Genomic DNA, 16,804 nt, shown 5'->3' on the forward strand with positions numbered 1-16,804 from the left:
AAAGAAAACTCCTTATGAACTTTTTAAAGGAAGAAAGCCTAACATAAGTAATTTTCATCCTTTTGGTTACAAATGTTTTGTTTTGAATAATAGAAAAGAAAATTTAGGAAAAGTTGATGCCAAAAGTGATGAAGGTATTTTTCTTGGTTATTCCACAAATTCTAAAGCTTATAGAATTTTTAACAAGAGAACCACTGTTGTAGAAGAATCTATACATGTTATTCTTGATGAATCTAACTCTCATTTTAGAAAGGGATCTATTGATATGTAAAAATATATCAAGTTGAGCAAAATCAAGCATTACATGAAGATCAAGGCGTAAGTGAGTTGGTTCAAGAACTAAAAATTGATGAACTCCAAGAACCAACTCACGTTGAAAAGGAATCTAGCCAGCCAATAGAGCATTCATATGTTAAGGATGGACACGTCATTAGTGATCCATCTAAAGCGGTAATTACTAGTGTAATAACTAATTTTACCCGGGCTTATTAAAACTAAATTAAAATAAAAATCAAATAAAATGTCCAATAATAGTCCAATAAAATAAACCATAAACCCAATATGCCCTAACCCAATAACCAATTACAGACCCAATTCAAACCTAATACCCAAATTGCAACCTACAAGCCCAAAAGCAAGAAAAATAGAAAACCCTAGACAGCAACAGCTTCTAGCGCCGTTCTCCCCAGGTAGCCTCCGTGCGTGCTACGCCACCACCACGCGCGAACCAGGCCTCTATTCCAGCTTGCACCTGCAACAGACGTAACAAACTAGAAGAGAAAGCAAAGGGAATAACAACAAAAGAAAACAAGCGCAATAGCAGAAAAATAATAGCAAAAAATAAATTAGAATTTTTATTATGTTTGTATTTGATTTTATTTTTTTCTCCGGCTATAAAAAGAGGAGAAAAGCACTGTATTCAGGATCATTTTTCCACACATATTGAATAGAAGAAAAAAAATATTCAGAGAAAATTCAAAAGGTGATTTAGAATTTTTCCTTTCGCCATTCGTTTTTGTTTTTTTTCTGTCAGTTTTTTGTTCTTCGTTTTTGTTCATGATTCGAGAAAAATAACAAAAAAATAAAGTTTAAGAAGTAAGAAAAATACGTCATAGCCGGATCTTGTTTCTCTCCGTCGCAATCAGAGTTTGAGCAAGGATTTGGAGTTCCTTTTCAAATGACTGCTTCACAGAACGGCGCCGAAAACAGCAAGCATATCTTTTAGTTTTTATTTTAAATGAAATAAATTACTGATTGCTCTAGGGTTTGGCTTATAAGCAGTGAAAGAAACGACGTCGTTCAAAGCCTGTGCAGTTGCCATGATACGATGCCGTTTAGAGGCTCAGACCCGCGTGGTGACCCGACCCAGGGCAGGATCCGCGCGCTTCTGTTCATTGGTCTATTTGCACGACGAGTCCCTCTGTGTTTTGTGGAGTTTCAATTCGATTTTCTTCAATTTTTTAATTTGTACCGCATATTTGATTCTGTTTTCATTTGGATCTAAGTTTAAACGGTGTCGTTTTCTACAATTGATTTTGATTATTCAGATTTTTACGTATAATTTCTGTTTTAGTCCCTCTGGTGTGCAATGGTTTTCAATTTGATCATCTTCGTATTTATTTCAAAGTAGACCCTGATATTTTGTTTTATTTTTGAAATTGTCCTTGTTTTTTACTATTTTTTATTTTTTAATTATAATACTATTATTATTATTATTATTATTACTATTCGTACTATTATTATAGGTGTTATTATCATATTAGTTTGTATTTTTATCTACTTTTACTTTATTTATTATGTATTTTTTTAATTCCTTTATCATGTATTATTATTTATCCAATTACATAATGTATTATTTTAAATATTCTTTATGACTAATTTGTACACATTTTTATAATTTTATTTTACAATATATTCATAAATTCCATTTTTATATATTTCTAATTTTATTTATACAATAATATTTTCATAATTCCATTTCATGCATATATACAATTTATATTTAATTATTTTTATTATACACATGTATATACATATTATGCTATTAATTTCATTTTTTACCTATTTTCTATATATATATATATTTCATTTCTTTAAAAAGTCTCAATTTTATTTTACTCATTCCAACCTTTTACATACTATTGTATATTATTATGAAGTTTTTCACTATGTATTACTTACTTTAAATTAATATATGTATATTATTTTATATATTTTAATTTTCTTTTTGTATAATATTTGCTTCAAAATTCATCTAAATAATATTATTTATGTGTTTGTCTTATTAAATTTATTTTGAATCTATCACAAATTCATATATATGGTTGATTTTAAAACTTTTGTACATATAATTTATTGATCATAATTTATCCTCCTGTTTTCTTTTTATTTTAGTATATCATATAAAATTGATTATTAATTCTTTTGGGTTTTTGAATATTGATATTGATACTTGTATAATATGATTAAAACTATTGTTGTTATTCTTATTTGTATTACCTTTCGCTTGCTTGTTAATTCTTAGTGTATGTTTGAGTTGCTATTTATATTTTACACTATATAGCTATCCAATCCTGTCTCATTTGTAAAAATTGCATTTTAAAGCGCAACAATCATTCTATTTCATAATTTTCAAAAAGGCCTGGTGTTCATAGTTCCTAAGAGAATTTTGCCCTAACTTACTGGGCTTCAGTTCTTCTCGATGAATTTGAATAGCCAAGTGTTTATTTTGGTAAAACCATACAATTATAAAATAAAGCTTTTGAGACTTCAAAATGTTGGATCCTAACTTACTGGATATGGCATTTTGTTATCTCGATTTCAAAATAAAGGCAATATTTGGTGTTTAGGAATTTCGAAAAATTGAAACCTAGCTTACTGGATTCTAATTTCTTGTTTGACTTAAATGACCAAATAACCTTCTCAAAAAACATGAATTTAAAAATTAAAAAGACATATTTAATTTTGACAATTGAATTGTTGCACCCTAACTCACTGAGTGTGGTAATTTATTTCTTCGAAATAAGTGCGTCTTATTATTCAATTTGGTTTATTCGAATTTAAACTTCAAAGGATTGTTTTTTAAAATCTTTTCAAAATTTCAACCCTAAGACATTAAACAATCAATTTGGTACCAATTTTGGGCGTTACGAGGATGCTAACCTTTCCTCGTGCGTAATCGACTCCCGAACTTATTTTCTCAAATTTTGCAGACCAAAATCATTTTTAATGGTGAACCGGTCACACCTTAATAAAAGATCGGTGGCGACTCCCATTTTATTTTCAAAGTCGATCCCCGTTTTTTAAATTTAAAAATGGTTTCGACAACTAGATCCTCAATTAGAAATACTTGTAACTATGTTGCTTTCATTTCTTGCATAGAACCTAAAAACATTGATGATGTTTTAAATGGTGAATTTTGGATAATGGCTATGCAAGAAAAAAAATCAATTTGAAAGAAATCAAGTATGGAATTTAGTTAATAGACCTAGTGATCATCCAACTATAGGAACTAAATGGGTCTTTAGAAATAAACTTGAAAAAAATGATAACATTGTTAGAAACAATGCTAAATTAGTTGCCAAAGGATATAGCCAAGAGGAAGGTATAGACTATGATGAAACTTATGCACCCGTAGCTAGGTTAGAAGCCATTAGGATGTTATTAGCTTTTGCATGTTCAAACAATTTCAAACTTTTTCAGATGGATGTCAAAAGTGCATTTTTAAATAGTTTCATAAATGAAGAAGTTTATGTTGAACAACCTTTCGGTTTTGAAAATCCAAAATTTTCAAATAATGTGTTCAAATTGTCCGAAGCTCTATATAGTTTGAAACAAGCTCCTAGAGCTTGGTATGAAAGGCTTTCCAAATTTTTAATTGAAAATGGCTTTAGAAGAAGCAAAGTAGACACCACTTTGTTCATAAAAATTAAAGACAAAGGCATTTTAGTAGTACAAATTTATGTTGATGATATTATATTTGGTGCTACTAATGAACTTCTTTGTCAAGAATTTTCTAAGATTATGCAAGGTGAATTTGAGATGAGCATGATGGATGGTGATAAATGATAAAACTAACATATTTTAATCACATTCGTAATGCGTTGTTAGATGATTGTTTATGCAAAGTGGTGAATTTGATACTCTTAATCCTTTTAATTCATGTTCTTATACTTAGGTGAGCATTTATGAGCAAAAGGAGCAAAAATCGGAGAAAAGAGTAGATTTTAGGAGCCACACATGCTGGACACACGCCCATGTGACCCACATAGGCTGGACATACACCTATGTGCCAGCACATGTCAATTTTGCACCATGCTTCCCAAATATGTGGAAAACACAATTTTTAGGCTTTCTAAGCATTCTAAAGTCTATATATACCAATTAGAAGAAGAGATATGGGAGCCATCAGAGAAGATCGAATAAAACACTCAAAGAACACCATCGAAGCCAACTCGAAAGCGAATCTCCATCAAGATTAAGTATCTCTTTTTAATTTCTTCTGAAGTTTTTTTGAGTTTCTTTGTGTCTTGTGGTTTTTCTGAATTTGAGATGTTTTTATTTAGGATTATGAACTAATTCCCTAGATACGTAGGGAGGATGAAACCCATGATAAATTCTATTATTTAATTTCTGTTTTACATAAAAATTATTTGATTCTTGTTATCAATTATGTGTGTTTATTTCTTGTTTTAATATTTCTAGAATATCAATCCATATTTAATATGCTTAAGTCAGTGGAGAAAAAGTCCCTATTTAAGAGTAGATCTAGCATAATTGAGTAGAGTTGCATGCAATCCTAGAAATAGGACAACATAAATCTACCAGATTAGAGTCAAATCTAATAGGGGAATCCATAAATTGAGTTAATGCGACAATATAGGTTTTAATTAGAAAGAGATTTCAATTAATCAACCTAGAGTCAGTTGCTTTTACTCTTGAAAGAGATATTAGCATAATTTAAGGATTTCTACAAATTAAGACACCAAGTGAATAAATCGTTTACATCAGATTAATAATAATAGAATGAGTCTAGGTGGATTCTTTCCTGGGTATTGTCTCTCTCATTGGTTAATATTTGATTGTTTCCTTGATTCATTCTCTATTGCGTTCTTAGTTAAATTAGTTTAGTAATTTTAGCTTTAAAACCCATTATTCCAAATTGTCGGCTGAATAATAAGAAAACGGTAATTACTAATACTTTTAGTCCTCGTGGATACGATATCTTTACTCATTGTAGCTATACTATTGTTCGATAGGTGCGTTTGCCTTTGTCGTATTTATAGTTAGTTTTGTGACTATCAAGTTTTTGGCACCGTTGCCGGGGATTAAAATATTAGGAACACTTTATTTTTATTAATTTAGCCATTTTTATATTTTTTTATTTTTTTAAAATTTTTACATTCTAATTTTTTTATTTGCTTCTGGCAGGTTCTTTTAGTTTATGACTAGAAGAAACCGGTCGGGACCATTACTGTTTGATAGCGAAATTGAAAGTACAGCTCGCAGAAATCGTAGAGATGCAAGGCAGAGTCGACAAAATTTAGTAGAACAAAAGGACATTATTAATACTGAGGAGATGGACGATAATCAGAATATGGACGATAATCAGAATATTAAGTTACCTCCAACAGCAGCTTTTATTGCACGTACTCTGTACGATTATGCCAAGCTCACTTTGATTGAGGCTGAATCGAGTATTGTGCGACCCACCATTGCTGCAAATAGTTTCGAACTAAAGCCAAACACAATTCAAGTGGTACAACAGTTTATGCAATTCGATGGTTTGCAAGATGAAGATCCAAATATTCATTTGACAAATTTCTTGGAAATCTGCAACACTTTCAATATAAATAGCGTCACTGACGACTTCACTCATTTACATTTATTCCCTTTTTTGTTGAGGAGCAAAGCTAAACAGTGATTAAATTCTTTACCACGAGGTTCCATCACTACATGGGCTCAAATGACCAAAAAGTTTCTGCTAAAATACTTTCCACCAGCTAAGACAACCAAATTGAGGAAAACAATATCTCTTCATTTGTTCAGATCGATTTAGAGAAGTTATACGATACATGAGAGAGTATAAGGACTTATTGAGAAGGTACCCTCACCATGGGTTACCCTTATGGTTACAAGTTCAAACTTTCTACAATGGTTTGAATCCCTTAACGAGGCAGTTAGTTGACACAGAAGCCGGTGGAACCTTAAACAATAAAACACTCAAAATGGCTTATGAATTTATTGAGGAGATGGCAATATATAATTATCAGTGGCAAGCCATGAGGACAAAGTCGATGAAAACATCTGTTACTTTTAATTTAGATACAGTCACCATGTTATCGAATCAGGTAGATTTGTTTAATAAAAAAATTGATGGTTTATATCTTTCTACGCAGGTACATCCGGTGATGCAATACGATTCAAATGGAGGTAGAATGAACAGTCCAGAATGTTTACCCTTTGGTCCTAGCGTAGAGAACGAGCAAGTCAATTATATGGGTAATAATTCTAGGTCTCAAAATAACCCTTATAGTAATAACTATAATGTAGGTTGAAGAAACCATCCCAATTTCTCTTGGGTGGTCAAAGAAATCAGAGAGCACAACCCCCTCTGGGCTACCAACAACCACCTTATCAACAAGTGATGGGTGTCGAATCCACCAATATAAACCTACGCCTAATTTGCAATTTAAGCAGTATATGGAGTAGGGTCGATTCCTCAGAGACTGGGTTTACTACAAATTGTTCCTCTTTTGACCAGATTTATGTCGGGGGAGTTGTCGTGCCCAAGAAGTTCGAGGGGATAAAATTTGAAGACCTGAAATAAATAAATAAAATGCGTGAAAAGAAAATTTTGAAAACAGAATAATAAAAACAGTTAAATAAATATAAAGAAAAATTAATTAGAATAAGCTCAGCTTTAGGCACGAATTTTCCTTGTCTTTGAACCGATCCTCGAAATTAGATGAACTCCTCTTTTCCAATAAGCTAGTTATAGCTACCAAGGACGCCTCGGGCACCAACTCTTCCTTGTGTAAATTAGTTATGGAACATCCAATAACTAACCCTTACCGATCGAACAACCACGAAACGTTCATGATTTAGAACTCTGGTAGCTTTTCGTTCTAAAAGAGCCTAGATCGAACCAATGCCCTCAACCGCGTGGGACATTTAAATTGAGTTACTATTTCCCTTGACGGAACCAAACAGCAATCTCCACTTGGCACGCCAATGTGTTCACAGAAAATCGATTAGAAACGTTCCTTTTGGAATTCCAACTGTACGTCTAACCACACTAAAACAAACGATGTCTTTTTTGACTTAATGTTGATCTGACTTTGTGAGTTGACAAAATCATACTCTTAATCCGGAGAAGTAATAAGTACTGGAATTTTAGGAGTTAAATTCTTCGAGTTAGTAACTCACGGGTTTTAACGAGGCTAATTTCGGCATAAAGCTGAAAATGGGTTTAGTTGGCTAAGGTTTGGGGCATGTTGGTATTGGAATTATTAAATACGATTGAATAAATGAAAAAATGAAAGTGAGTGGTGAAGGTGACGCAAGGTTGGAAATTAATTGCTGACAAAAAAAAGGAAAGAAAAGATTGAATTGCAAGGATAAAAGCTTAATTTAAAAACGAAATGATTAAAAACTTGATGGAAAATTTTATGAAAAGACTTGATGAAAAACTTTAAAAAGAACTTGCTGCAAAACTTGATAAAAAACTTGGTAATTAAAAACTTGATAAAAGAACTAGATGAAAAATACTTGAAGAAAGAAAAACACTTAATGAAAGACTTAATTGAAAGCTTGATTTATGAATTGATGATTAAAATGAACAAAATAAGCTACTATTTATACTAGTGGCTTTGCTAAATTAAGAGCCAACTAGTATAGAAAATCTAGGAAAAATATTCCATGGTATAAAAATAAATCCCAAAATAATCTCCCACTAAGTTAACAATTTCAGCTAATTATTCTTGGAAAAATTCTGCTTTGGCCCCCATTCTTTGCTTCTTTCTTCAATCTAGCCCAATTGTTTTCTTTTTCTTCTATTTATCCCCAAATTGCAACCCTGCACAAAATTCAACAAAAACATGGAAAAATTAATGGTGCACTCTCATAAATTAATCAATTTAATTACATAAAATATGTAACTTTGGCATTTAATCAGCAAGAGAAGAAGTCGAACCTTGAGGAGATGTTGATAAAGTTTATCTTGGTTTTAGAAACTCCTTTCCAAAACACTGAAGTAGCACTGAAAAATCAACAATCATCGATTCAAGGGCTTGAAAATCAAATTGATCAACTTGCTAAATTAATCTCAGAAAGACCACAAGGTAGTTTGTGTAGCAATACTGAAACTAACCCAATTGAGCAACTTCATACAATTACTGTTCGGGATGAAGAAGGGTTAGTTGAATTTGAACAAGAATCGAGGTAAGAAATTGTGGTGAATAATGATAAGGTTGAGGTAAGCTAGAAAGAGCAGAAGCTGGTTGCCAAAGAATATAAACCTCGAGTTTCATATCCTAACACGACGAAGAGAGACCACACAAACGAATAATTTGATAAATTTCTTAAACTCCTGAAAAATTACATATTAACTTACCGTTTGTTGAAGCTCTTTCACAGATGCCCAATTATGTCAAATTTTTAAAGGAGCTGTTGGCAAACAAAAAGAAGTTAGATTCTAAATAACTTAGACTCTAAATAAGTGCTTCTCGGGAGGCAACCCGAGTGTCTAACATTCTGTTAATTCTTTTAACTTTATTTCATGTTATTTTCAAATTAATTAAAATAAATTTTAAAATTAAAAAATATTTTGACCCACACAGCCTGGACACACGGGCGTATCCTTGATCGTGTAAGTCTTGGGACTTAATTTTCCCAAAATTTGATATTTACATGGCCTAAGATAGTCCACACGACCGTGTCCTAGGCCGTGTGAGCATTGGATCTAATTTTTTCAATTTAATTTCAAGTTAGTGAGTTACACGGGCAAGAGACACGGCCATGTGCGAGACACGATCGGGACACACGGGCGTGGGAGAAGCGAAAAAGATCACACATGGCCTAAACACATGGGCATGTCCGAGGCCGTGTAAAAACTGGGCTCACATTTCACATTACACATGTGCTAAGGGAGTCACACATGGGCGTGTGACACGGCCATGTAGTCCAACTCGAGCCATCACAAGATCGTGTCACCCTTTTAAATCAAACATTAATTTTTATTTTTCTATTTTGTCTTGTTCTCCTTCCAACCTAGCTGCCACTCATCCAAGATTCCTCCCTCCTTTACCAGTCCGACCACCGGAAACGCGACCAGCCCCTCCTTCTCACTCCACACCACCGCACAACCTCTCTTCTTCCTACGCGACCAGCCCCGACACCGCTCATCCTTCCTCCATTCTTTCTCTTTTCCTCTTCTTTTTTTCCCTAACAACCCACACCCTTCCCCCGGGTGACCACCCCTCACCTCGTCCTCTCCTCTCCTCTTCCATGTCGCACCACCACGGGCCTCCTCTTTCCCGCTCGTCGACCACCGGGCGAACCTCTAGCCACTATCTCACCGTCAGTCCTCCCTATTTCCTTTTTTAATTCTTTATTATTTTATTATTTTATTATTTTCTTTAATTAATTAATTAATTTTATTATTCTACTTTTTTATTTAATTTATTTATTCCATTTAATAATTTTATTATTATTGTTTGATTATATATTTTCTTGCTACCTTAGTTAGTTATTTATGATTATTTTTAGTTTAATACATTATTGTTTTTATATGTTATTTGTCTTATTTTTTCTACTTAGGCAACGTTTGTTTGCTTGTAAAAGCTTTTCTGGAAAATATTTTCAACCTTTTCCACCATTTGTTTGGTGACAAATAAATTCCCACTATAAAAGCTTTTTCAAAACACGGGAAAATGATGGCTTTTCTGGGAAAATGTCTTACACTTTTTTCGGTAAGACATTTTCCAATCGATTTTCCCTTCACATCCCAACGCTTTGCTAAACTTTCTCCCCTTTCCTGCTTCCCCTCCCCTTGGGTTGCAATGCAGTGCCATTGTGAGGTACCCTCCTTTATATTCTCTCTAGTCTACCCAATTTTATCTATTCGATGTTCTGATTTTTGTTATCTATCTTTCTTTTTTTTCAATCTCTTAGCAAATTTGCGTGATCGATCCAAGAATTATTTATCCTGTTTAAGCAGTACAACTAGTGAAGTAGAAATTTACAGATTGCCCCTATTATCACCCTCATTGACATGCATTTCTTTTGAGTTGACCTCCGTTCTTGTTTTTATTTTAATCTTTTAATTCTTTTTCTTGATGTCCTCGTTTTACTGTAGTTGATTTGGGTAAATGTTATGGTTAGGCTTGAGTGGTGTAATCCCTACCCAGAAATCAACATTTCCTGTAGTCCTTATACAATTGAAGAGCAGAAAGGACGAACAGAGCATCCTTGGTTTTAGTCTTACAGATTCTTGTCAAATGCCCATTGACACGCTGCCATCCATAACCTAAAGTATGAGAGCAAGTAGGTCTTCCTTTAGCTCTAGCGATGGGCATGAAGAAGTTCATTTTCACAGTCCTGCTTCTATTTCAAACCGAGACGATTATGATATATGAGCAAATAAACCTATGATATTTTCTGACCAATTGTCATTGTATAACATTTTCATATGTGTTTTATCGTGCACTAATTGGCTTGTAAGATTGGTTTATATGATGTAAAGTAATTGAACCTTTGTCTATTCGGTTGAAGAATAATCTTTCACAAAGTGATGTATACAAGATGGCTGATTAGGTTGTGAAAAGTTATATCGACTTTGTTCACTTGTAATCTTGGTTTACATGTTCATAGGTTAGAGAATTTGTATTCTGAAACATAGGGTTTTGTGAGGAGTAATGTAATTTTGTTGCAGGCTTTATTAATATAGATGTAATGTAATTCAGCTGATGCCAAAGAAGATGGTTCAAATTTGAACTGGTTTTGCATCTTCATTTTAGTTCTGTTGGCAATAATAGATGGTCCCGTTTACCCATTTTCAAATAGAATGGAAGGTTATTTGACCCTTTTTCAAAAAAAATTATTTTTTCTCTAATTGATATGGAATCTTTTACTGTGCGTTTTTCGAATGAAGAACAAGTAGAGCCATTACCAAAGAAGCATAGGAAATACTAAGGCCATTGAAGTTGGGATTTTAAGTATGCCATCTTTCATTGGTCACTTACAGCAAGATGATGATGCTAATATGGAAATGCTCCTTTGCTTGTTGATACAACTTGTGTATTAATGGATTTTTGTAATTTTTTTCCCTTTTCCTTGTGCAAGTGCCTTGTGTAACATGTTTATATTTATGTATGTATATGTACATGTAAAAAAAATTGTGAATTCAGTCATAATGTTGTAGTTTGATTTTCACATTTTGTTTAGTGAATTTAGCTAAACAATTAAATGAAAAGAAAGCCAAATATATGTTTGTTTCATTTAAAATAACTTTTTTGAAATATTTTCAAGAAAGTGAATTTAGCTAAACAATTAAAAGACAAGAAAAATTCAAATGTATATTTGTTTAGTTTATAATAGCTTTTTTGAAATATTTTCAGGGAATCTACCAAACAACAGAAAATATTTTACACAGATTCAACCAAACACCAGAAAATATTAGTTCTTTCCAAAAAAGTAAGTCATTTTCCAAAAATCATTTTCCGGAAGCCATTTTCAATCAAACAAACGAAGCCTTAGTATTATTTCTGTCATTTGTTTTTTGTGTTTCTTGAGTATTAGTTATTTTCTTATTAGACATTGTTAGTTTTTATTTCACTTTGTTTTTAGTATCAAGTTATCATTGTTTTTATCATGTTACTTGTTGGTGAATTTATTCTTGGGTTAGTTGCTCAATATTGTGGTTTAGGTTTTCACTTTGTATCGGTCTCTGTCATGCCATCTATTGGACTTATTATTTATTTTTTATTTTGTTATTACTTTTTTACTTTTCATTTAGCAGTTATTCAATTATTTTGCCGATCAGTGTTCAATCTTATAATTTCATTTTAGTTTGATTCAATTTTCGATTTGATTAAGTTTTATGATGTTTAGTTGTGTTTTGACTTAGTTCTTATGCTGACATTTAGCTATTATTTATTCTTTTTAGGCATTATGATGAACACTAGGAGCAAGTCCAAGGTCGTCGTTTCCACTTCAAAAAAGCGGAAGACTCCAGCACGACATCATCATCGAGTGCTTTCGTTGATGCCCGTCACCCCTATCTCTAATTTCCACAAGGTCTCGAGGAGGATTTATATCAGCATCTTCGACTGAGGCCATTCGGATTAGGTCGTTGTATTGATTGGGCTGCTTTAGAGCATGTACAGTTAGCAAATCATGTCAGCTCCCTCATTGCTACACCTCCTTAGGACTGGTTTTTTTCCATTGTCGAGCCCACATACTCGGAGCTGACTTTAGAGTTTTGTTTGGCATTTATCGTATAGCAGGTGATGACGACCAATGACGAGCTGAGAACCATTACCTTTAGACTTGGAGGTATGGCACGACATATGAGTGTCCCAGAGTTCGGAGCTGCATTGGGACTTTACACTGCAGAGATTATGAGTGCCGAGGGGTTCCTTCGATTATACTAGCACATCCACTACTTGTCATCTCTTTGCTGCGTAGATCTTACGGTGAGCATGACATCTTATGACCCGAGTCGGTCGAAGGCAACTTCTCTTCCTCTGGCCTTACGCTACATTCATACAATCTTGGCTCATACAATGATCGGTAGGAGGGAAAGCACCAGAGTCATCGGTACAACCGATGCATTTTTTTGTGGAGCCTGGCCACGGGACGCACCTTTAATCTCGCCTATTTCATTGCCCTCGTTGTTCGTCATCAAACAGAGCGCAATAGGAGGGGACCCATATATTTTAAAATCAAAAGACCCATCAATTAGTCACAAACCAAACCATTACCACCCTTAGGAACTTTTATATTTCAATTATTTAAAAAAGTTTCAGATGAAAAACACAAGAGATTAAAATACCATTCCACGAATAAGAGTCAATATCCATAATAATCACACTCCTTTTCACCTGAGAAGCATCATGGCAATGAGAAGTCCAAAGTCCCAACATTCCTCCCATGTTCCAACCTTGATCCTCCTCCTAATCAGCCTTCTCAGGCGTTATTTAATAATGATAACGACATACTATGTTAGAGACGGGTAACTCGACTTAATTCTGCAATTTAATTGAACCATAAAACAACCCTAAAGGTACCTCTAGGAAGTTCTCCTAAGCATGTGAATTCCCAGAGTGGACGCTTAATGTGCACGCTCCTTAATCACCTCAAGATCCATTTCAGTCGGGTCGATTGCCTGGATTTCGTAATGGATGGCCTCCAATTCCCTTCGGAACCTGTCATTTGATGTTGCACAGAGCATCTTGGAACGGATCCTCGAAACAGAAGGAGACCTGCAGAAGAACAAAGTGAAACCAAAGCGATGAGCAAAAAATCTCCAACGAGTCGATGACAGGAAACTAAAACTAATTCCATGATTTTCACACTCAAGAACTTGAGTTTATGAACCTTAAAGAGAAAGTAAAGCAAAATACTTGACTTAATATTACAAAGTTTTGTACTTCAAATGCAGCCCAAATTAATGGAATGGGATTACTTTGCAATTGAAAGAAGAGGATTTATATCAGCATCTTCAACTGAGGCCATTCGGATTAGGTCGTTGTATTGATTGGGCCACTTTAGAGCATGTACAGTTAGCTAATCATGTCAGCACCATCATTGCTACACCTCCTTGGGATTGGTTTTTTTCTATTATCGAGCCCACATACTTGGAGCTGACTTTAGAGTTTTGTTTGGCATTTATCCTACAGCAGGTGATGACGACCAATGACGAGCTGGAACCATTACCTTCAGACTCGGTGGTATGGCGCGACATATGAGTGTCCCAGAGTTCGTAGTTACATTGGGACTTTACACTGTAGAGTTTATGAGTGCAAATCTGTCAGCACCTCCATATATGCTCTCCTGCACCGGTGACTCGTGATACTAATGCCTCTAACGATGAGGATAATTGATTTTATTTGTTTTATTTTTATCTTTATCTTTATTTTTATTTTTAGTTGTTTTATTTCTATTTTCTTAGACTGATTTTGTTTTTTATCTTTTGAACTATATTTTTATTTTTATGGTTGCTTTTAATTGAGTTGTAACCTTTTAATCTTCTTCACTATTTGTGTTTATTTTCTTATTAGTTTGTTCAAAATCATGCCTACATTTAGATTTGTTTGCAATTCTGCTGTTCACCATTCTGGTGATTTCTTCCAATATCCAGGGCAGTTTCAATTTTCTCCCTCTCTTATGGTATTCTGCTTATACTGTGAATATATTTGTTTGTACTTTGAGGACGATGTACATCTTAAGTGTGGAGAAGTTATTTGTATAATCATTAGAAAGTCATTGAATTATGTCTTGTATTTAAGTACTTTTCTCATGCTTGCATTAGAATAAATTTTTGTCGATTTGGGATTTTTGTTTATGTGTTTTGGATTAATTTGTAGATATTTGTGAATTGGTTGATTTAAACTTTAAGATATGAGAGAATCAAGCACGATAAGTTATTTTTTAGAATTAAAAAAAATTTTAAGTTGTTTCTCTAAATTGAAGTTTTATCTTGAAGTTTGAGATTTGCAAGTTTGACATCAAAATCATAATTTTTGGTGAGATTTTGAACTTTTAGAGCATATATTTTTTGTGTTTATTCTATTATTGGTTATGAGTATGTCAACTTGATTTTTTATTTTAGAACTTGCTTTTATTATGCATGTCGAGACCACACATTTGATTTGATATACTGAGATGATAAACGCACTTAGGTTTTAACCCACTTATCCTATAAAAAGCCTACCTTTTTAATTGACCCTTAGTGGACCCTATTGAGCCTAACACACCGTTTCTTGATTAACCCATTAATGTTAACCCAAAACCCATTTTCTTCATTGCCACTTTTTCCCCGTTTTATTGATTCATTTTTTATCGAGATTTGATTTGGTTAGTTGCCTAACTATGCTATTTTGTTTTATTTGCTGAATTATTTCTTATTGTTTTAGAAAGAAAAAAATCGAAAAAAAAAGAAAAAATATTTATTTACCGAGTATTATTTAGTTCCATGTTGATTGAGCTTGAATAGTTGAATTCATATTTTGAGAAGAAGCTCGTTTTTATTCTTGAATAGTTCTTGATTGGTACACTTATTTTTAATTCAGCATTTGTTTATTTTTTTCTAGTTTGGTAATTTATCAACTCAATCTCGATTATAACCAACTTTTCTAACCTTTATCCACACCCTTAACCTAAGTCTCATTACAACCTCTTATAGACCTTTTGATTAGTGTGTCATGTCATTTTATGGTGGTGGAGATTTGATTTTCAAGCAAGCCTATGGTAATGACATTTATTGTTCGACTTTCGCATGCATATTGTTGAACCTTAAACACTTTAAGTACTTGAGTGAATCTTTAATGAGGATGTCAAATCTTGTTAATTTTGAATTAAAGGTAATTACTTAAATAAGGGAAGACACTTATGTTTTCGTGTTTAAAAATGTTAGCTTGGATTGTTTGAGACTTTAATGCCCTTTTAGTTGACTTGCCAATGCATGATTATTTGTGAATTATTTTGAGACAATATTGATGAGAATTACAAGTTGAGAAATATTAACTTAAATGTGAGTTGAGGATTTTGTTTGAGGACAAGCAAACGCTTAAGTGTGGGAATATTTGGTAAATGATAAAACTAACATATTTTAATCCCATTCTTAATGCATTGTTGGATGATTATTTATGCAAATTGGTGAATTTGATACTCCTAATCCTTTTAATTCATGTTTTTATACTTAGGTGAGCATTTGGCAGCAAAATGAGCGAAAATCGAAAAAAAAGAGTAAATTTTAGGAGCCACGCGGGCTGGGCACATGCCCATGTGACCCATACGGGCTGGACACATGCCCATGTGCCAGCACGTGTCAATTTCGCACCTGCTTCCCAAATACGTGGAAAAACACAATTTTTAGGCTTTATGAGCATCCTAAAGTCTATAAATACCAATTAGAAGAAGGACCCATTAAAGAAGATCAAAGAAAACACTCGAAGAACACCGTCGGAGCCAACTCGAAAGCGGATCTCCATCAAGATTGAAGATCTCCTTTTAATTTCTTTTGAAATTTTTATTGGTTTCTTTGTTTCTTATGGTTTTTTAGACTTTGAGATTTTTTATTCAGGATTATGACCTAATTCCCTAGATACTTAGGGATGATGAAACCTATGACAAATTCTATTATTTAATTTCTGTTTTACATAATAAATACTTTATTCTTGTTCTCAATTATGTGTGTTTATTTCTTATTTTAATATTTCCAGGATATTAATTCATGTTTAATGTGTTTAATTCAGTGAAGCAAAAGTCCTTGTTTAAGAGTAGATTTAACATAATTGAGTGCAGTTGCATGCAATCCTAGAAATAGGATGACATAAATCTGCTGGATTATAGTCAAATCTAATAGGAAAATCCATAAATCGAGTTAATGGGACAATATGAGTTTTAATTAGAAAGAGATTTCAATTAATCAACCTAGAGTCAGTTGTTTTTACTCTCAAAAGAGATACTAGCATAATTTAGGGATTTTTACAGATGAAGACACCAAGTGAATAAATCGTTTAAATCAGATTAATAATAATAAAATGAGTCTAAGTGGATTCTTTCCTGGGTATTGTCTCAC

At 33.1% G+C, this 16,804-nt stretch overlaps 1 long non-coding RNA gene across 1 annotated transcript; it reads right to left on the minus strand.

Moving 5' to 3' along the window:
- Positions 1–283: 283 nt before the first annotated feature.
- LOC121220805 (uncharacterized) lies at positions 284–1,416 on the minus strand. Its single transcript, XR_005917990.1, has 2 exons — positions 1,109–1,416; positions 284–770 (listed from the first exon to the last, which is right to left on the minus strand). It is a non-coding gene; the product is annotated as an uncharacterized lncRNA (long non-coding RNA).
- Positions 1,417–16,804: the final 15,388 nt, after the last annotated feature.

This window comes from Gossypium hirsutum, chromosome D09 (assembly GCF_007990345.1).
Source record: "Gossypium hirsutum isolate 1008001.06 chromosome D09, Gossypium_hirsutum_v2.1, whole genome shotgun sequence".
Lineage (NCBI taxonomy): Eukaryota > Viridiplantae > Streptophyta > Magnoliopsida > Malvales > Malvaceae > Gossypium > Gossypium hirsutum.